Source organism: Nannobrachium achirus, assembly GCF_963921795.1.
Source record: "Nannobrachium achirus genome assembly, chromosome: 2".
NCBI lineage: Eukaryota > Metazoa > Chordata > Actinopteri > Myctophiformes > Myctophidae > Nannobrachium > Nannobrachium achirus.
In genome coordinates, this window is record NC_137811.1 from 10,196,636 (window position 1) to 10,220,112 (window position 23,477).

Sequence of the window (23,477 nt, forward strand, 5' to 3'; positions counted from 1 at the left end):
TTTCATATATAAAGTTTAAGGTGAGGCTATGGGTAAAGGTTTGAAGTAGGGTCATATGACTTCATCAATATTTCAAACTTTTGCCTCAATTACAATTAATAAATGATTATAAAAATAGGTAAAAAGTAGCTGATCTACAAGCTCAAACGTTTCACTATTTTTGTACTCCACCATTGTACAACAAAGTGTAATGGGTTAAGTGGTTAATCACTGATCAGGCTAATCAATTTAGTCGAATTCTATTCGATTCACTGATTAAGAAATGATCAAAAAACATAAAACTAACAACCTGCTTATCGATTAATTAATTAAGCTATATGAGCAAGATTATGTCATTTATTGTTTCTACTACTGAACGTCGGTTTGGATATTATTTTATTTCCCATATTAATATGATATTATTACATTTCCCAGCCTTTAGTTTGAGATAGAGTTACCGTTAGGGTTTGTGTTGGCTTCGTTTACCAGCCTTTTAGGGTTTGTGTTAAAGGAGAATTTCACCAATGTTTTCATTGTTCTGATGTGTGGAGAATATATTAGTGTGGAACACATCCTATATATTGTGTGTGTTTAGAGCTACAGCCTCCTCCAGATCTACGAAGGTACATCCCATGGCATGCAACATGTAATGTGATGTAACTTCATTCTACAATCTGTATTTTCTCTCTTCTTGTCTTGGAGTACTTGGAGGTGAGTGTTTCATTGGTCCGGTCACGCGTGTACACACCGTCCCGTATCTTTTGTGACCACAGTGTCATTCCTCCTCTCACGCCCACAGGCATGCATAGATTCAAAACAACCTCCAAGTTCACACCTCGACAACGTTTAGTGTCACAGCAGGGTGATTTAACAAAGGGACAAGCCTGTATATGGATATGTATGACCTGTTATAACTCCTGTAGTAGGGAATAAGCGACGTACACATGGCGTCATTAAAGTCTCTCCCCCCAAACATTGAATCACCAATGCAACACTGGTCAGCACTATGATGTCACTCAGTACTGTGACATCAACACCTGTTGTCAGAGTAGACTACATGCTACTATGATGAGAGACAGACAGACAGACAAGCCTCCACGTTATGGTAAAACCTATATACTTATGTATTTACACTTTACAGTATGATATGTATAATTATTTTTTTGTTTCTGTGTTTGTTTGCTTGATTTTCCCGGTGTGATCTCATCTCATTCTGTGTTTTCATTATTACTTTTGTAACGATTTTAACCATTTAAAATTAAAGGCCTTTTAGGTGTTGTCTTCCTTATTTTGGACCTGGACTGCTTGGTTGCTTATCCTGTTTAACAGTTTTTCAAGAGCACCCTTTATGCAGTAGTTTGATTAAAGTATACAGTAGGCTACATAGTTTAATCTACCGTATATTAAAGTATACTACTTAACAGTTTTCTCCTATTATTGTATCTTCTTATGTTATTTGGACTAATAGCCTCTTGTCTTTCAACATCTAAATAATTGTTTGCATTATTATTATTATTATTAGTAGAAGCTCGGCCGGCCGAGCGTCTAGACGGCAACCTGGCCAACTCAGGAACGATGTAAATAGGGAATGAATGCCCCACCCTTTAATGCGAACCTCATTATATCTTGAGCCCTGATGACAGAACCCATCCTATACTGGTCTGTGAAAGGAGCAGAATAGATAAGACCACAGGGAACAGTCCATTAAACTTAGTTATCACAGCCCACAGTCTAGACTACTTCTTCTTCTAAAACCTAAGTTCAACCCACCAATGCTGGTTTAAAACCGCTTGGGTTAAATAGTGAAGATGTGCCGTGTGCTCACACGGTAATGTTCTGGACTTTTCTATTCATATTGGGCCCGATTCACCAACCTACTTACGAACGTTCTTACGAAGAAATTTCTTCTTAGACCCTTTTAAGAAGTTTTTTAAGAAGATTTGGCATACACCAATGTTTTCTTAGCTGTGATTTGTTCTTATGTTAAGAAGAAATCTACGCACACTGTAGAGCACTCTTAGGGTTGCCTTTTAGTTCTTAAGTGTGACGTGTTGTGCAGAAATAATTTTTTCTTTAAGTTTCTTCAATTCTACAGTTATATAATAATATGATTTAAATCACCAAAATATTTGTATCATATCTTTAGAGCAGTGGTTCTCAAAGTGTGGTTTGGGGACCCCCAGTGATCCTTTAGGAAGTTCCAGGGGGTCCACTGTAAAACGAGGAAGAGTTTTACCACTTTAACCCAGTTTTAAACTTTGTTTGAAAATAGCCGATCTACAAGCTCACAACGCATTACCATTACAGCCCATTTTGAGCCTGTACATCGGATATTTTTTAAACACAATGATAAATGTTGAAAAGGCAGAAAATATTTTCAGGTGGGGGTCTGCAGAATGCATGTCAATGTGGTGGTCCTTGACATGAAAATGTTTAGAACCACTGCTTTAGACTAGTTTTCAACAGGTCTGAAAATGCCCAACCTCAAATGTGGGGCGTCTACCTATGATAATTAGTATTAGCTGGCACACCCCTTCAAGTTACGAGGATTGGCATTCATCATGAAAAGAACATAGTTAAGAACAATTTTGCCTTCCTAAGAACGTTTCATGAATCAGACTCAACTTCACTTAGGAATTCACTTAGGAAGAAATTTAAGAACAGGTTAAGAAGAAAGTTAAGAACTTATTGGTGACCAGCCCTACAAAGGCAGAGTGCAGTAACTACGTTTTGGGACACACCGACTTATTTGTGTCGCCCAACGGTCAAATTAGCCTTCATGATATTGGGGGATGAACAATTACCTCATGAATAGATGTACAATCAGTGTAATATCACTTTTATATCTATATCTCATTTGGCTGATCAGCTGTAACACTTTTAAACCCATTTTTTGGTGAAATTCGAAAACGTAGTTACTGCACTCTGCCTTTGTAGGGCAGCATAGCCGAGTCAAGACGACTGAGCATAACATCATAAAACAAACCTGTTATGTGTAGAAATGTGATGTGTTGAAAGGATCACGTTTAAATGATCATAGTTGTAGCTGTGTTATTTTTCATTTTTTTCATTTCAACCTTTATTTAGTTCTCGGTAACATACTGAGGGCTGGTACCCTCTTTTTCAGGAGTGCCGAAATTACAACAAATTTACAAAACAGTTATACAAAACACAACAACAATATGCAAAGGAAATGAGAATACATAATATGTAAATGAATTAACACAAATGATCAAAAGAAAAATCTACTACATGAATTATCAACATCAATTAAAACATGTACAGTTTTGATTTGCCAAAGTTGATATGTCCGATTTAAAACGTCCTAGGGGAACAAGAGAATTATACCTGAGTGAAGCCTGTAATGTATTCCAGGTATCTGATGCACAACATTTGAATGCTGTTTTCCCAAATTCAGTGGAGACATCTGGAGTCTCAAGGATCAAGAAGTCCTGAGAGCGCGTTTGATAAGGGATTTTTCTCCACTCCAAAAGCGAATTTAAATAGGGAGGTAATCTCCCAATTAAGGCTTTATAGATAAATAAAAACCAGTGCTGATCTCTCCTAGACACAAGGGAGGGCCATCCTACCTTATTGTACAGTATGCAATGATGGGTATTATAGCTGTCACCTGTTATAAATCTGAGGGCAGAATGATAAACTGAGTCCAATGATTTTAAGTGTGCAGCTGATGCATTTCTATATATGATGTCTCCATAATCCAGAGCAGAGAGGAACAGTGCCTCAATAAGCCTCTTTCTAGAAGGCCATGGAAAGCATGAAAGCTTCATTCGCAAATTCTTTTTTAAAAAGTCAATGTGTGTATTAAAGATATTTATATTGGGGAACTCTTTCAATGGAGGTGCCATTTGTAGTGCAAAGGTGAGGATCATTTTCATTAAAAACTCTACCCTTTGTAAACAACATAAATTTGGTCTTATCAGCATTTAACACAACTGGACATAGTTACCAGTTGTCGACTGCTGCTAACTATGTCATAACGATGTGAGCGGGGATCTGCGTACAAAGTTTCACGGCAACGAACGTTGTGTTCATGGTCTCCTGCAAACTTTGGAAGCCAATCTTAGCCAATCAGGATGAAATATGACAAATCAATTAGATCTGTATTGATCACATGACTATAGCGATAGAGATACTGTGCACCAACGTGCTTGATATATGGCCAAAATTTGTAGGAGTAATATAAAAAAAAACGTTTTGCAAAAATCAGCTGTATCGATGTGAACATTTGGGGCCTGTGACCTCTGTGCCTTCAGCCTTGCAGGGACAAAAACAGACGGCTTACTGCGTAAATAATTTGCATTTTTCCAATTACCCGAATGCCCCCGCCCCGCTAGAAAAACAACAATCATCATTTAATTATCATTACAAACTAATAAAAGAACCCTTGTAACAAAGTTGTCCTTACAATATAAGTCATCTGGATGCTTAAAGAAGTATTAAAACATCAGAGATGTAAAATGTATTAATACTACAGAAATCTGTGTTAACGTCAAATCTTTATACTACTAATATACTATTTACTTTAGCTAATTCATGTATCATATTCATGAAATAATCAATAAAGAAATACATAAGATTCCTTCAGAACTGTACTTATTGCACAAGACAAGTTGTGTGCAGTAAATTAACACTATAACTCTATTACACTACAGTAATTACACTATTACACACTTATTGCAAACTATTTCAATTACTGGAAACCCAGGGGTCCCCAAACCATCTCTGCAAATATAGTCATCCTCTTGAAAGTTGACTGAGTTTAGACTCTTTTTAAACTCATTACTTTGATGCAAAATCCACAGGACGGCATCAACAGAGTTAAAAAATAAATACATTAATGAAAAAATAAATGAATGAATGAGGTGTGTGTACACCTCATTGGTCAGGAGGATGAGGACAGGGTTGCAATAACAAATGAGCGTTCAGGTGATATTTTGTATCAGTTCATCTCAATTATCATGCTCCAGCTATATTAGCCTATTTAGCTTGATTCATACTTTGTTTCCATACCAAAGATTCCTTACCTACAGTATACAAGCTCACAACATGTCTCAATGCTAGGCATTGTGAGCTTTCGGTGAGTGACACGATGCACAACCAAATCAGGCGTATGATGCTTTTTTGCATCCTCCTGGTTCATGACATGCTTGCTTCATGCTTGACTTCACTGTCAGCCCTGACTGTGGACTGTGGCCTATGATGGACGTCACTCGTTCTCCAACATGCTGGATGTCTGCAACTCCAGAATGTGTGGACAGGCCAGACTGTGGACTATCCTGGTGGTGTAGGTCCCTGGCACCGTCAGGGTCTGTCTGGGGGACCACCCGGGGACCTTTATGGGTCTGTAACTCTGAGAGTAATGGAACCAAACAGAACAGGTCCATTTCTACTCTTAAATCAACACTGGGAGTAGTTCACCCCCGAATTGACCTTCTATTGATTACTCACGCCATGGAGACTTAATGTTTGTCACATTCCCAAGATAAAAAAAATATATATATAGTATAGGGGTACATTTATTGCAATGAAATAATTGTGTTAGGAATGCCACAAATTCAAAAGAATATAACTCAAGTCTCCATGGTGTGATTAATCAATAGCAAAAAGGCAATTTGGGGGTGAACTACTCCTTCAACATTGTGGAGTTGACAGTGTAGAAAGGGGTCACAGAGATAACACACTATAAATGGGGGTTTGTGGCAAGCTGGTTGCCTTGCCTCTTAGGTCATAATAAAAGGAGGAATACACACAGCTTAGTTTAAAAGTATACAATGATACATTTATTTTCAACATAACTTAAGTCAGGCATAACAAATAATTGAACGAAGTGTGTTAGTCTGTAGAAGTGTAAGTGGGTGGATGTGTGGTAAATGCAGTGTGGGCTGTTGAATGTTGCCAACCAAAGGCTAGACTAAGAAAGCCCAAATGCTGCTACTCTCATGGAAGATGCGAGAGATTGAGTATGTCCGTTGTCCACACCCAGCATTTTATAGTGCACACTGCAAACACCGGCCAGGTTCTCCCAATTGCACCTCATTGCTTTTGTTTTCTCTCGGCTTGATTACTGCAACGCACTTCTCTCTGGTCTGCCAAAGAAAACAACTGACAGATTACAACTTGTTCAAAATGCAGCAGCCAGAGTTTTAACAAAAACTAAGATAAGAGAACATATTACTCCAGTTTTAGCGTCGCTACACTGGCTCCCGGTTGTTTTTAGGATTGATTTTAAAATTCTTTTACTTGTTTATAAAGCTCTAAATGGTCTGGCACCTTCGTACCTCTATAACTGCCTGCATAGATATGTTCCAACCCGCCCACTCAGGTCCTCTAGTGCAGACCTACTTGAGGTGCCAACAATGACATATAAAAAATATGGTGAGGCAGCTTTCTGCTTCTATGGACCGACAGCTTGGAATAAACTACCACTACACCTAAGACAGGCAGCCTCGGTGGATAGCTTTAAAGCACAGCTCAAGACCTATTTCTTTACTCTTGCTTTTAGCTAAATTTTTTAATCCCTATGCTGCTATTGACGTCCGCACGGCTCTGAAATTGTTCTTCAATGTTCTATGCTTTTATTTTTTCTTGCTTTATTGTAATCATTTTACTTATCTCTTTTTTATGTATTTTTTATTTCTATTTTACTTTTTCTCTGTTAAGCACGTGTGCTTCATTTTATGCTCTGTAAAGCACTTTGAGCTGCATTTCATGTCATGAAAGGTGCTATACAAATAAAGTTTTATTATTAGGGCCCGAGCACACACAGTGTGAGGACCCTATTGTAATTGCAAAGATTATTATTATTATTCTTCCCGATAAAGAATCGCATTTTTGAGGGGCAAAACGTACTCCAAAAGTTGCGCAACTTTGCAAGCACATTACAAGTGGCGAAAATTTACGTAATTCAAAAAAAATTAAAGGGGGCGTGGCCTAATTGCGCAACAGCGCCCCCTACAAAATTTCAACGCAACAGCCCCACTATACGGTTTCACCCACAAGTACAAAAATCGGTACACATCTGTATTGTGTCCGGACTCACAAAAAAGTCTCTCGGCGCCACGTCCGAAACCAAACAGGAAGTCAGCCATTTTGACTAATTAGTGGCGTTTTGGTGTATTTTTGGACGTTTTCACGTGTCGCACTTTAACGAACTCCTCCTAGGGGGTTAATCGGATCAACTTCAAGTTCGCTCGGCATACTCAAGACACCTTAACGATGAAAAGTTGTGCGAATCGTGAGTTTTCGTAAAACGGCGTGCCCGTGGCGTAGCGTCAAACTTCCTTCACCAAACAGGAAGTGCCCCCTCTTCTGATTGGTCCATACTTCATTGTTCCTTTTTTTGGCTGTTACTCATGAACCGTTTATCGTACAGAGTTGTGGCTGGTATCATATGACTTGATTAAGAGTCCTTAACCTTAATTGACGCTTCCTTCGCCAAACAGGAAGTGCCCTTCACCAAACAGGAAGTGCCTCTATAACTCATGAACCGTTTGTCGTACAGACTCGCGGCTGGTGTCATAACATTTTTTTTTTCTCAAATTTTTTTTTCTCAATTTTTTTTTCTCAAATTTTTTTTTTCTCAAAAAAAATTTTTTTCTCAAAAGTTTTTTTTTCTCAAATTTTTTTTTCTCAATTTTTTTTTCTCAAAATTTTTTTTCTCAAATTTTTTTTTCTCCAAAAAATTTTTTTTCTCAAAATTTTTTTTCTCAATTTTTTTTGAGAAAAACTTTAAACTATCGTTAGAGTGCGACCCGTGATAACGGCCAAAAATGCGCCAAAACGCCACTAATTAGTCGAAATGGCTGACTTCCTGTTTGGTTTCTGATTGGCTGCTGGCCTTGTGACGTGGGTAGAGCTACGAGGGCCCGGTCATCGCTGCTTGCAGCTTTAATTATTATTATTATTGGCAACATACTGTAGCAGGAGCTGTGGGAACTTGTCAGACACAGGCCCGCCCTAGTAGGCCAGACTACAGGGGCTGTGACAGGCTCCTTTACATTCAAAAGATTGAGGTCAGTCAACCTGTACTAGGTTGACTGCTGTAGGCCTAAAATGCTGCCAGCCATTGGAAGATGTGACAGCAAGATGACATAATATGTAGCTTATAATATGATTGGAAGAAAGACATGCTCTTCCACACTGGAAATTGAGCAGGTGCTGAGTGGAAATGTAACCATGTTATAAACCATGGTTTCTGTGATTGGCGACAGGTGTATTATAGGGAGCTAGAGAGATAATAAAATCCTGCTTTCCTCAAAATTTGACAGGTGAACAAAGGGTCTATTGTTCTATCAATGATAGAGGTCAAAGGTCAAGTTCATGGGAAAGTAATAAACAAAGCTCAAGGTCAACAGGTTTAACATTGTTGTAGGGTTAGGGTCAAACATCAAGGTCATGGGAAAGTTCATGGTAAAGTTCATGGGAAAGTAATAAACAAAGCTCAAGGTCAACAGGTTTAACATTGTTGTAGGGTTAGGGTCAAACATTAAGGTCATGGGAAAAACTGTATTAATGTTTAAATGTTGTGATCAAGTTTATGGTAAAAAAATATAAATGATAATGGGTTAAAGCCTATGGGTTTGGGAAGTGTGAATTTGTGGGTTGGTGTTGTGGTGTTTTTTCTGCACATATTCCAAACATATTAAAACATTTGTTAAAACAGGTGTTGGTCCGTCATTATTTTAATATGTAATATTGTAAAAACATTCCGTTGATCCTAGAAGCAGTCTTCCTATGCGCTTAGTTTATCAAGTTCTTGGCTTGACTGTGTCAGTGAACTTGACATCGAAGGGGTCTGTCTGGATGTGTGTGTGTATGCTGTGAGCACTAAATGAATATGTGTGTTTGGATGCTGAGAAGGGTTGTTACTGGCTATAGTATTGACCAATGAAAATGATTGTGGGTGGTGCTTATGGTTTACGTGAGCTTGAGGGGAGGGTTTGTGTAGGGTGGTGTGGTATGGTTTGGGGGTGTGTGATGTGATCGTGGGAAAGCTGATGTAATAATGACATCATTACTTCTATGAGGTTGAATCTGTGGGAAAAAAGTGTTGTGAATGGTTATCAATACGTTGGATTAGTCAATTATCTTTTTTATCTGAAAGGTATTATGATATTGTTATAGGTATTGTTGCCATTTAATGAATTGTGTCCATTTTTATTTTGTGAGGAGAGTAGCCGGTAAGTGAATTGAATGTGTCATGTATGATTGATGAGTAACCGGTGTATTGTCTGTATTGTCTTTTTTTTAGGTGAAAAGCCTTATTGTCACGAGCCCAATAGGGTATTGTCACTTTTGTTGCGGCTAAAGGAGGATTGGAGAGGAGAATGAGAGTCAAATGGTTAGCTATTGATATCCTTTAGCGAACATATAGTATAAATATCTATTAATTCCCCAATCATAAGATATATCATGATGAGTGACTCTTCCGTTGAACCTGAGCAGACAATTTCGACTTCTTCTCCTGAAGCATCTGATTCGGTTGTTGAGAAAGAGTCTGTCAGCGCTAGAGAGTTTTTAGTCAGAAATAGAGCTCTACTGATAGACATTTTATCAACCAACGTTCCTCTTTTAAGGGCAAAATTAGTTGAAAGGGGAATATTGACACTTGAGGAAATACAGAATATATTTGAAAGATGAATGGAATTATAGATTTTTCTATCTTAGAAGGTGAGTGTATTTTGTTTTTTCCTTGTAATTCGATTGAATTTAATTTAATTTGTGAGAATTTAATTTGAACGATTTCTTTTTTTTTTTTTCCTTTTTCATCTTCCATTAGAAGAAGATCAAACTACTACATTTTCATACGAACCAATTTCACCACCGATGATTGCAAGTAAGAATAGGGTCATTTTAATTCAATATAATACAAAATATTTATGAAATATTTAATATTAATATTAAAATCTTTTCTCTCAAGCTCAACGAAGAATTTCTGAAAACGAGGCTTCTGTGTTAGCGTTTATTAACGACTCCCCGACTAATTCATTCATCCCTTCAATCAATACGGACATCGATGCGGGGAACCCTGCGTGTGCATACCCACAAGTCAGCGTGATCAGAGACCGCCCCTCAAGCCCCGGAGTGGGGTCTACAGCATCGTCAGCTTTTCAGAGAGGTTTGATCACCGAGGCGTCAACATCTTCAGATAATGGTTCAAACCTTAGACCTCGGCAGTCTGCGAGGGTTGTAGGTTATGCCTCTGAAACCATCTCACCGGTCAGATCTCAACCACCCGAAACGATCCTAGATGAAGCGGACGATCCGGCCCATTACACACCTCCGACGGCCCCCTTCAAAAAGCGCCTCAGATTTTCTACATCTGACCACTCTCCGTGGACACCGACGACACCACGGAGGGATGTTAGATCGATCGGAGCACCGCATGGAGGAGAGGGTAGGCCCACACACACACACACACACACACACACACACACACACACACACACACACACATACACACACACACACACACACACACACACACATACACACACACACACACACACACACACACACACACACACACACACACCCACACACACACACGCTCTCACACAAGTGTTTTTTTTGTTTTTTTCTGTTAAGGTGCTGACCAAGTTGATCCCGAAACTATAACGATCCCTGAGAGTCCGAATATTCACAATCTTGAAGAGCAAGTGACAAACGGTGAGTTGAATTAAAAATGTTCATGTGTCACAACTTGTATATAGATGAACGACACTAACGATTCTTTTTATTCACTTTCCTTATTGTTTCAGAGGCGGTGGTGGCGGAGAGCTCTCCCGCGGTGCTGATGCCTGAGGTCCAGATCATTGAAGGGCCGGTAGCTGTTGAAGTTTTGGTTGAACCGGACTCGGAGAATACGACGCATGAAGAGAGTCAACAGCTTGGTATAAAATTAGAACAGGTGTTGAATCGCTTATTCAGAGCGGCAGAGGAAAATAATCGCTCGATCAGAATGTTATGCTTTGATGTGGAAATAACCAAGTAAAACAAATAATGAGCATTTATCATTAACTAAAGTAGACCTCTACTTTTTTTTCTTTTAAAAAAGAGAAGTTAGTTTTGTATTTTAAATGAGTAATTCTCATTAACGTATAAGTAGTCTATTCCTCTACTTTTTTTCTTAAAAAAGAGAAGACAGTTTTGTATATTTTTTCATTTGTGATTGAAATATAAAAAAAATGGATATCCCTAACCATTTAATAGAAGCTATTAACCAGTAAAATGATACCCCTTTAATTCCTGTAGAACTGCAAAATATGATTGATGAATTAGATCATCAAGATATAGCTGATATAATCAATGACTTAGAAAACATAGATAATTCTGATTTAATAGAACCGTTAACTCCTTTGTCAAATGGAATGATTGGGGGTGGTGAAAATGTGTTAAATGATCCTCTTGAAGGCACGTCGAACGACCCTATTATAATACGTAGAGATATGTTTCGAAATACCGAGATACGCCAACTTTTAAATGTAATTCCTCAAGATCCAAATGAAATCAATTATGCCGATTTCTATATAAACGTTATGACAAGCGCTCAGACAACTTTGGAAAATATTCTTAACTACACATCGCCAAACGACATTTTACAGATAGAAATCACTGGTGAACATCTATTACACTCGTCGTCTTTAATATTACGCGGTGACGAGACATTTGACACAAGCGGTTTTGAGGACCTACTTTCGCATCTTGTCCAGTCTAATTATGAGCTTGTTTCTGATCCATCTTTAACCATGGTTGTTCAAATTATTGAAGCACCGTCTGGTTCTGGAAAACGTAGGAAGCTGGAAAGCGTTCTTGATTTTGAGCTTTTACATATAAAAGCAAAACATTTATTTGTAACTAGGAATCCAGACAACGAATTATGTTTCAGTATAAATTTAGCACACTTATTCCACCCCGACGCAAACGATCATGAATGTGATCGTTTGGGAAAGGAAATTCACCTTAAAGCGGGGATGTCAGAGCATAAAGCTGTATCGTTTTTAGATATTATAAAATTTGAAAATACCTTTGAATGTAAGATTGTAATATTTTATAGAATGCCTGAGAGTCAAGCTACAACTTGTAAATTTCAAACCGCAACTCCACCGAGAACTAAAACCTTTTACTTCTTTCTATTTAACAATCATTACTATGGGATTAAAAACGTGAACGGTTTTTTAGGATCATCTTTTACATGCAATTATTGTCATTCAGGGTTCAGCTCAAAATATAGTCATAGATGTAGTAGCTATTGTTCTGTTTGCTACGAAATAGAATGCAAATATACCTCTCAAAGTTCAATATGCCCAGGGTGTCGACGTATTTGTAACTCGACAGACTGCTTTAATCGACATAAATCATTGATTTTGAGAAATAATGGAAAACTCTTAGCCAATTGTGATATTAACAAATATTGTGAAAAGTGTGAACGCATTTATGTGCTACCAATTTCTAATTTGGATGCGATACACGTTTGTGAAGTAAAAAAATGTAACGTTTGTAAAGAACCTTTACCGCAATCTGACGATTCATCACACAGTTGCTATATTCAAACAGTAACCCCAGATCTCTCCTATTCAGAAAAATATGTATTCTATGATATAGAATATTTTATAGATGATTCATCAAAAAATCATACGCCCTTTTTAATATGCACATTGTCAATGTGTGGAAAGTCTCAATGTTTTTATGGTGTAGATTGTGCTTTGCAGTTTCTAAAGATGTTTCGTAAACCCGCTTTTAATAACTATACATTTATAGCTCACAACTCAAGGTCTTTTGACGGTTATATTATTCTCAATGCATTCATTCAATTAGGATTAACACCAAACATCGTTATGCAGGGTGGGAAGGTTCTGAGTTTTGAGGATGTTGATTTTAAATTGAAATTTATAGACAGTCTTTCATTTTTAACAATGAGACTCTGCGAACTACCGTCTTGTTTAGGTTTTTCTAATAAAATGGCGAAGGGTTTTTTTCCACACTTCTTTAGCTCGTTCAAAAATTTAAATTATGTGGGTGGTTACCCCGAACGTGAAACATATGGTTATAATCAAATGTCGCTCGAACAACGTGAGGATTTTGATAAATGGTATACAAATGTTAAAAAATCTGGAAAAGATTTTGACTTTAAAAAAGAATCTATCATGTATTGCGCCAATGATACGTTAATTCTCAGAGAAGCATGTGTAATTTTTAGACAAAGCTTCATCGATCAGTGTCACATGGATCCATTTTCATGTATAACCATAAGCTCAGCCTGCATGAAGCTGTTTAGAATGCGTTTTTTATCACCCAAATCACTTGCAATCCCTTGCCCTCTAAATTATAAGCGAAGGTCAAAAAACTTCTCTTCCGAGAGTATTTGTTGGTTAGACTATATCGCACAAAAACAGTCTATTTTTATACAGAATGGCGTGAACTTGGGCGAATTTAGAATAAAGTCTAAAAATGGAAAGTATTATTATTTAGATGGGTGGGACCCTTGTACAAAAACTGCTTATGAATATAATTCTTGTATTCATCATGGCTGCCTTTTATGTTTCCAAGGTCATGACATTAATCCCTTAAATGGAAAACCGTTAAATGAAATATATCAGCAGACAATGTATAGAACAAAGTGTTTAGAAATAGAGCATGGGATTCGTGTAATCACAATGTGGCAGCATGAATGGAATCGCATGAAAAAAACTAATTGCGAAGTCATTTCATTCCTATCAAACCGCAGAAAATCTATTTCAGGTTTGGATGCAAGAGCTAGTCTTTATGGTGGGAGGACTGAGACCGTGAGATTAAATTATACGGTTAGTGGTCCAGAAAAAGTTCACTATGTAGACGTCACAAGCTTATATCCATATGTTTTGAATTGTAAAGATTTCCCTCTATTTCACCCGACGCTTATTTTTTCAGACTTTAAAAGTGATATAAGTCAATATTTCGGATTAATTAAAGCTATCGTATTACCTCCAACTAATCTGTATATTCCAGTCTTACCCTACAGATTAGAAAAAACAAATAAACTAGTTTTTACGCTTTGTAGGAGTTGTGCCGAGTCAAATAATCAAAAGAGTCCCTGTTCACACAATGCCCGGGCTAGAGAGCTGACGGGTGTGTGGGTCTCTGAGGAATTAAATTATGCGCTATCCTTGAATTATAAGATAGTTAAACTGATAGAGGTTTGGCATTTTGAACATAGAAGCAATACCATTTTTAAGGAATACATTCGATGCTTTTTAAAGATTAAACAATCTTCATCCGGATTTCCGAGTCAATGTATCACTGATGAGGATAAAATTAAATATGTTACAGATTATGAATTAACGGAAGGTATAAAGTTAGATATCAATCAAATTGAAAAAAATCCAGGTAAAAGGATGGTAAGTAAACTTTGTCTTAATTCATTATACGGAAAATTTGGTCAAAGAAATAATTTACCTAAAACCGAACTTGTTACAAAAGTTGAAAGATTTTTCGAATTATGTTTTTCAAACCGCCACAAAATAAAGTATTTCTCATTCTTAAATGACAAAGTAGCTTTGATACAGTGGAGCTATGCTGACAACTTTATTTCAGAACCTAATAAAACTGGAAACATATTCATTGCCAGCTTTACAACAGCTTATGGCCGTTTAGAATTATATAAATATCTACACTCTTTACAAACTGTTCCTACAGCTCATATTTTATATTTTGATACAGACTCTCTGATATACTGCTCAGCTGATGGATCACACTTACTTCCTTTAGGAAATTATTTAGGCATGTTAACGAACGAATTAGATGATAATGATTTTATTGTTCAATTTTTTTCTTCAGGACCGAAATCGTATGCATTTAAAACTTTTAATAACAAGATTGTATTAAAATGTAAGGGTATTACACAAACGTATGAAACCTGTCATACCGTAAACTTTTCATCCATGAAAAGTTTAATTTTGGGATATATAAAAACGTTTGACAAAGGGGTTAACGACGAAAATGATGATGATAAAAAAAACTGTTTTGTATGCTTTACAACGTTGTATAAAAAGAAATAAAAACGGATTCTTTCTTCAAAACATATCTGTATTGAAGAAGATTAGGGTTGTTTTTGATAAACGACATCTTCTACACGGTGGTACAACTGAACCTTTTGGTTATAAAAAAAATGTCTGATAATAAAATGATTGATTTTCCATGTGTGGATTACGAATTGAAACTCGTTCACCCGTTTAGTGCACAATTGTGTGGTCCGAGCGGATGTGGAAAATCTACTTTGGTTTATAACATGTTATTAAACCTTGACAAGAGTTTCACTGTAATCCCTGACAATATATATTTTTTTTATTCTTGTTGGCAAAATATCTATTCTGATCTTCAATCTAAAATAAAAAATTTGACTTTTGTAAACCGGCTTCCTGATTCTTTTGAAGATTGTGATCTGTTTGACCATGGTGATAATCATTTGATTATAATTGATGACCTCATGACAGAAGCCAGCACATCTGTAAACATTCTGAAACTGTTTACAATGTTTAGACATCATTTAAAGATTAGCGTTCTTCTTTTGAATCAAAACATGTTCTTTCAAGGTCGTTTCTCGAGGACCATAAGTCTGAACACGATGTACTATTTCATATTTAAAAATCCAAGGGACGGGCAATCGATCAAAACCTTGGCACAACAGATGTACCCTGATGACGTCAAGTTCATCTCAGAGGCCTACAAAGATGCTGTCTCAACTAGGTATAATTATTTATTGATTGATCTGACCCAGCAATCTCCAGACGAGATTAGAGTGAGGTCAGGGATGTTGTACGATAAGTCTCCAATTACTGTCTACCTAAGGAGAACCTGAACAGAATACATTAATTTAAAAAATGGCTGGGCTTAAGAAGAATAAGAAAAAGAAGAAAGTTGGACTTGATAAGCTGCGTCGAAATCTAAACACTATGAAAGTCTTGTTAAAAGCTAAACCGCCACAACGACGACAAATTATAAAATATGGCAGTAATGAATTGATTAGCTGTTTATCAGACTCGGCAGATAATGTGTTAAAAGGGCATGTTCCGTTAACATCTTGTCAGTTCAAATCTTTAAAACGAAGGAAAAAGCAAATATCTGCTTTAGCTAATCCTAAGATTGGGGTTAATCGTAAAAGGAATATTTTACTGAAACAAACAGGTTCAGGTTTTTTTCTGCCATTACTAGCCGCTGTACTTCCAGCGATTTCGTCGTTAATTAGTAGACGATGAATAATAAACATGTGGAAAAAATGTTTTTGCTATCCCCGCGTCAGCTTGGAGAAATGCACCGCGATGTGCCTCAAATTAGGGACGTGAGACCGGCTATAAAACCTTTGGATGTTGTCACATCACGACTGGATTATGAGATGAATGATATTTTACAAGATGGATCATTGCATCCTGACGAAAAGATAAAAAAATATAATATGGTATTACATAGATATTTAACATTTTATAAACAATCTGAGACAGAGCGCAATAAACCTCTCCCTATTTCGATCCAACATTCTGAGAATCCAATCGTAGATGATGGAAAAATTGACGATATTGTAAAAGCTCTACCAGAACGTAGTCAGAGAAATGGTAAATTCATTCTTGATAAGCTGATAAAAAATAGAAAGACAGGCTGGAGCGCAGCAAGTGGTGAATTTATAATCGAAAATAAAACATTAAGTGGGAGTCACATGTTAGATCTGATTAAAAATACCGTAGTACCACGAGTGAATAATAAGAAACGAAAAAACTATGATGAACCAAAAGGATGGGAACGTTATTTAACGGTTTTATCCGAATTAAACATTCCAGAATCAGTCATTTCAAACCCCATAGCTAAAGAACAATATAAACTTCAAATGAAGACAATAGAGTCTTCCCCAGGCGCCGAGGCCTTTGTTACACCCAGCAGTTCCCACAGGAGGAAGAGCCGTCGGAGACAAAAGAGCCTGGATGGGAGCTATGAGCAGGATGGTCGTGGGCGTTCACTTGGGACAATAAGATGGGATAGCAGCGACGCTTACTGAATCTGATTAAAGTAGCCTATAGACTATATTAAACCCTGTGGCAGCTCCTCTTTCTTTCTCTCTCGCTCTCTCGCTCGAGCGTTTCTCCCAAAAACACTACCGAAAAAAAAAGAAGAAAAGAAAATGGCTCTTTATTATCGAAGCTGGAAACTAAACCATTCTACTCCGGTGGCTAACCTCCTTTCCGTAAATTTCCATGATGATGGGGATCATACGACTTTCACAATTTCAACAAGAAATCGTTACAGCAGGGTTTATGGAACTGGTGCATCGCCAAAGGACACATTGGAACTTTCTGAACATAGTTTCCAAGCTTTTGCTCTAGCGGGAAGTATGATGGCGGGGTACCTCAAACGTGATACAGAGAATTATATTCAACCATCTATGGATATTGCTTCCCCTGGGATGAAATCGTGTGTTTTGGTGGATTGTAGCCGCAGCAGAAAATGGATGGTTTTACGCTTTTGTGAGGACTTGAGTAAACTGGACTATGATTCATCACGTCCAAATTCGATCATCGAAAAGGAGGAGAAGTTTCCCATCAAAGTTTGCATCGCGACCTTGGACTTGCAGAGCTTTTTGTTCATGATACATCACATCAGAGACACTTTGCTTAAAATTCGAAAGGATCGCGCAGCGGCCGTAGTCTGTGGGAAAAGGGATAACACCATGTCACTCCTACAATGTGATGGCGCTATGTAAGCTTGCATGAAAAATCTAACACCTGTAGCAATGATTTAGCAAAACAAAATGAAAAAACTGAAAAATTGGTTGTAAAAGTTTTATTGATTGCTTTGTGGAATAAACATTTATTAATATTATTACAACATTATTTTTTCGTCATGTTTTCTTTAAGGGAAATAAGAGCATGCATGTTGAATGAATGAATAATGAATATTTTTTTTACCAAAGGTACATAATTTATACTTCTTTACAAAGTTTGCAACCATGAGATCATTTTTATCCGAATCCTTTGAATATAAGGCTAATACATCTTTATAACTCAATCCTTTAGCCCTATTCCATAAATAAAATGCACATTGTTGACCGCATACAATTGAATACATATTTTGTAGCATGCTTGTCTGATAAAATATGTTTTCTCTGATTTCTAAAAATCTTAATATATTTTCATTATAACTACGTGGATCTACACCATAGCTATCAAAAAAGGTTGCAGAATTATCATTTTCTAACGTTAAAGCTATCCAATGGGATCCAGATTTGTGATGCTCGTCAGAGTTAACGATGTAACAGCCCGGAATAAGTCTGTCTATAGAGTCTGAAATAGGAAGCGTATCGGCTGCGAAAACCCCTTTAAATAATTTCCTACCAATTAATTTATCCATTAAATATTCCAATTCATAAGTATTCATTTTTATTTATTTATTTATTTATTTATTTTTTTTATAGAAAGTTAATAAAAGTCAATCAAAACGTTGCGACGCGAATCCACCTCTATATAGCTCTGGAAGCATGCATAAGCAATAACAGATACTGCATTTGGGAGATCCGCACGGAATGATATATCTAATCTAACATTACCGCTTTCTTGGGGCGAATTACAAGCATGATCGGAAGCTGGTGATACATTAAAAAGAAAAATTGTGTATCCGTTATTAAAATCGTTATGATTTATAGCTAATGGTAGATCCTTCAAATGTCTCCCGGTACTTAAATACAGATTATGAAATTCACGAATACTGTGTCCTCTGTCGAATCTAGGTCTATATCCACAATTTGGGATTTCTTTTCCGTTTACATTTACCGATATTGCAGATGTATCAAAATGTTTTAAATTAAAGGGATTTAATTGTCTGGCTCCGGTGAATGCTTCGTGATTAACCATGCATACAGCAATATATTTAGGGGTTAACCCGAGGAACAAGTTCTCTTGCACAAATTGACGGGTGCCGGCTGGAATCGTATAGGTTTTTAAAGTGATTCTGGAAATGGGATAAATAGCATTTGACTTTAATAAAGCACTTTCCAATCCGAGTCTCACAGCTGAAGAAACGTCTACTTTCTTAACCAAGAGAGAAGCTTCTAAAAGATTCAATTTGAATGTAGAATCTCCTGCACACATTAAAGCGAATGCATCACTGGCTCTAATAAGCTTGATACGTAAATCCAAGTTGTTTAGTAACAGTTTCTCGCAAAAGAAAAGGTCGCTATGAATGGTTCCAATTAGTTGAAATTCCGCCGATTGTGCACAACTCCTAGCCCGTGTTTTATGTCCGTTATTCCCACCGTCGAGGGCTAGATCTTCATGATGGGTGTCTTTTGAAAACAATCCTGAGCTGAACTGTGAATTCAGCGATGCTTCAGAATAATTTAATATAGTCTCCAGAAAAGCTCTGTAGGGGTGCGTGCTAGAACTTTGGCTTATCAAGCGATCGCCCAATGTAACATCACATTGGGAAAATATTGTATTTATAGGATAGTTAATAGTAGCAACCGGAGTATCAGCGTCCAACGCCGCCCCGTTCGCTTTTGTCACTTTTAATCTCAAAATTAATAACACGTCTGTGAGATCAACAAATCTCTCATCTCCGCTGACATAAAATTCTATAGGAGAATCTGGGGTTAAACTCGCTATAGGGTTGTACCGTACATATGATTCGCTTAATATAGAATACTGTACTGGTGGCTTTTCGAACAGATCCAACTCCGATAACGTGCATTCTGATCCCCTGTGGTGTGAATATGAATCCATATTTTGTAGTTTTTAAATGTAGGCTACGTATTAAAATATGAAACGCTTTCCCCTTGACTTGGAAGTCTTCGTGGCTCGCGCGCGCCGATGAAATGATTTAGATTTCTTGCCAACGCGTTTTTTATTATTTCTCCTCACTCCCGGAGGGATGATTCTTGACATCCGTGACAGGCGCGCTATACCGCTCCCCTGCTGAGGCTTCTTTGTTTGGTCATCTGAAGGCGACATGAACCTTTTCATAGCTGTGGTTGCTATTTCACCAGCTATTCCTTTTGCTGCTGTTTTTAAATGCGGCTTAGCAATGTTTATTCCTGTTTTGATTAACGGTGTAACAAATCTAAATAATCTACCAAATATAGATCCTAAACCTCGCCCGTGCTGTACGGGGGAGCCGATGAAATAATTACCACCAGACTGCTGTAAATTGTAATACTTTATATATCGATGAGGATCACTATGCAATGTATTGGAGGCCATCTTGATTGACAGATTTTTTTTCTTCTTTTTTTTTTTTTTAAATCAAAGATGACGGAGGTTTCGGGCGAAAATGTAGTTTTACGATAACCTTACCGTATCGAAAATTGATTAATTGTCCCGTATCGCTACGCAATTCTATTAAAATTGAGTCTATTGATCCTTTATTCACATCAATATAGTGAGGGTTTGTATAGTGTAATGATACAACAGAACCCCAATCTCCAATTATTTTGACAGTTCTTAACAGTGGTGCATGCGCGTCACCAATTAATTGATATGTGCAGATGTCTGAATAAACATATATACTATAGCGACCAGCTGACAGATCTATACAGCCACGAGGTGATGAGATCGAATTATACCAACGCTGTTTCTCCCAACCTAAAACATTTGCGACCGCACCATCCACACGAACAAATATTTCTCTATTCCCCAATACGCTAATCTTTTTTGTAATAGGATGAAAATAGAAGTCTAGGTTTGGATTAGCTAATCTCCCAGTTCTTTTCAATTCGTTGCAAAGTGCCTCTGCTGTTTCATATTGTCCTCCTTTAAATATACATCGTATTACAGGTCCTGGAGGTTTATCGTTCTTGCGCTCCTGTATCTCAAAATATGACTCGTTTGGAGGAAGTGTATACCTAATGAATTATTCATAATTTGTTACGAATTTTATATGCATTCTCATTTGTATATAAATGTATTTAATCATTTATTATTATAATAATTAATCCTTACCAAGTCCTAGGATAGCTGATCTCGACGAGAGCACATTGCCAACTTGAATTTAACTCTACCTGCTGTGCGAGTGTTACACGAAAGCTTGCTAAAGTGTTTGTTTTATGAAGTTTAAAGCTAGCGTTTGAAGGGAGTTCGATATAAAATGGGTCACGCCTCTCCATATCTGAAACTTTTATGAAGGCTATAGACTAAATACCCTGATTTAAATTGTAATGAATTTACTTATTTTTTAAGCGTTTCACATCTGAAGCGTTCACCCAAGAATTGAATTTCGAAGGCCAGTTTAGCCACGAAACAAAAAACTGCGTTATTCTCTTATCCCCCTCAGTTACAGTTCTTCGTTTCAATATTTTATCCAATGTGAAATATGTTTCAGAGGATAGGGGTTTAATCCTTTGCAATTCTTCATTATAAAAAACCCCTTCGATATCCTTTCCGTCTAGATCTGTTATTGTATACACTGGTGGTTTGCGAGGAATTATCTGTTTAATTAAAAAAATCTCAGTGGACCATCCAGGGAGGTAACCCTTCGCAAATATTAAACAAGATTTTGAGATTCTAACATGGTCTCCGATCTGGAACTTGACGTTTAATTTTTTTGTTCTAAGTGGGAAATTTCCATATAGGTTTCTGAAAACGGTTTCCCAGTTTCCTTCGTTAACTTGATCAGGAGTCATTTTAATCGCCTTATGGAAAGATGAATTGTATCCCTTTACTAATTCCTGTAAAACGTCTATATATTTGTTTGTGTTTTTAGCTGTAAAGTAACGATGCATTCTACCCCGGAAACTTCTGTGGAAGCGTTCACAGATTTGGGCTTTTGGTTCACTATTTGTTGAAAAATGTCTAATATTATGTTTTTTCATCAGAGCTTGGAAATCTTTATTATAATACTCACGGCCCTTATCAGATTGTAAAGATTCTGGTATTTTGCCTGACTTCCGTAAGATGTCCGCAAAGGCCTTAGTTACCGTGGGACCGCTTTTATTTTTTAAGGATCTTACGTAGGCTTGTTTGGAAAATACATCAATCACTGTCAATAACCATTTAAACCCTTTGTTGTATTTACTAAGATTACTCATATCAACTAGATCCGTTTGATATTGTTTTAATTGTCTTGAAACAAAAACCCTATTCCGTAAAAATGTTTTCCTGACAGGTTTGTGAAGCGTATAGGCATTTTCACCTTCCAAGAAACGTTTAGCTTGGTTCAAATTAATTTTTATTCCATCTTGTAATTCCAACTCACGTTTAAGCCTCTCTGGACCACCGTATGAAGCCGGATGATGTATTGTATAGTAGACTTTTTTCATAATATCCTCCATATTTAGAATATACACTGTATAACACGCATGCATCGAGCGAAGGGAGACAATGACAACTTTTCAAGGAATAGTTAACCTTTATTTTTTTAACTCAAACAGAAATAAAACATTTTTTTTTTTTTTGACAAATAAAAAATGGAAAAACACATTTCTACATTTAATCTATTAACCTGTTTCTACAGGCTTGGAGTTTCTCCAGAATGTCACGAAAGTGTTCGACGCAGCAGTTTTCTCCTTGTCTTCACCCAACACGTTAGCCACCTCCTCAAGTTTTGCATGAATATTGTCAACATCTTTCAGTTCGTAAAGAAAAGCTTCACATACTCCTTGTACTCTTGAAGGCTTAGCATCAATTCCTTGAGTTTCCAGAACACGCATGACTCCTGAAATAAAACGATCAGTTCACAGTCTTTCAATTAATTCTTTAAAGTGAATGAAGACATAATATCGGGGTATTGGTTCCAGGCATGAATGTTGGGTTTGGCTAGGATGGTCAGTCTGACACCCATAGCAGTCTTCTTTCTCCCGATCGGCTATGATCACGTCCAGCAATCTCGCGATACATGCTTTTATAAGATCAAGAAAGGTCGAATTGAGTAGATCGACGGGTTGATCCTCATCAATATGAATCATGCAGGGTAAATTCACTGGAGAGGAAAGCAACGATGGTGAGAAGGATGAAAAATCATACCCACGATATTTGATCCAATTAAAAATAGTAATAAAACATTTCTAACTATTAAAAAAGAAACAACAACAACAATATAATGATGTAGTAAAACATATTTCTACATTTAATCTATTTGATCCAATTAAAAATCGTAATAAAACATTTCTAACTATTAAAAAAAAGAAATAACATCAATATAATGATGAAATAAAAACATTACAATAATTTCTAAGTAAGTGTATAAACTATAAAACATGTTACATTCGATAGCTCAGATATGCTTGTTTCATAATGTCCATTCCAATCAAATCCTTGATAAAAGAGTGCAAATTCTGAAACAGATCTAACATTTCACTATTTTTCATAACTCCAGACTTTATATACAGCTCACTTACATCTGCTACAAATGTATAGAATACTAACAAATGATACAACGATGTCGAACAATTACTAGCCTTTGTCATCTCTGTAAAAACACCTTGTAGCAACGTCTTTAAATCGACTGAAATAGGATTTGTTATG

The 23,477-nt window shown here is 36.8% G+C and overlaps 1 protein-coding gene across 1 annotated transcript in view; it reads left to right on the forward strand.

Annotated features, from left to right (window-relative positions):
* LOC308307096 (H-2 class II histocompatibility antigen, E-S beta chain-like) overlaps positions 1–23,477 on the forward strand; it is a 56,509-nt gene that overhangs the window by 4,923 nt on the left and 28,109 nt on the right. The window lies entirely within an intron of this gene.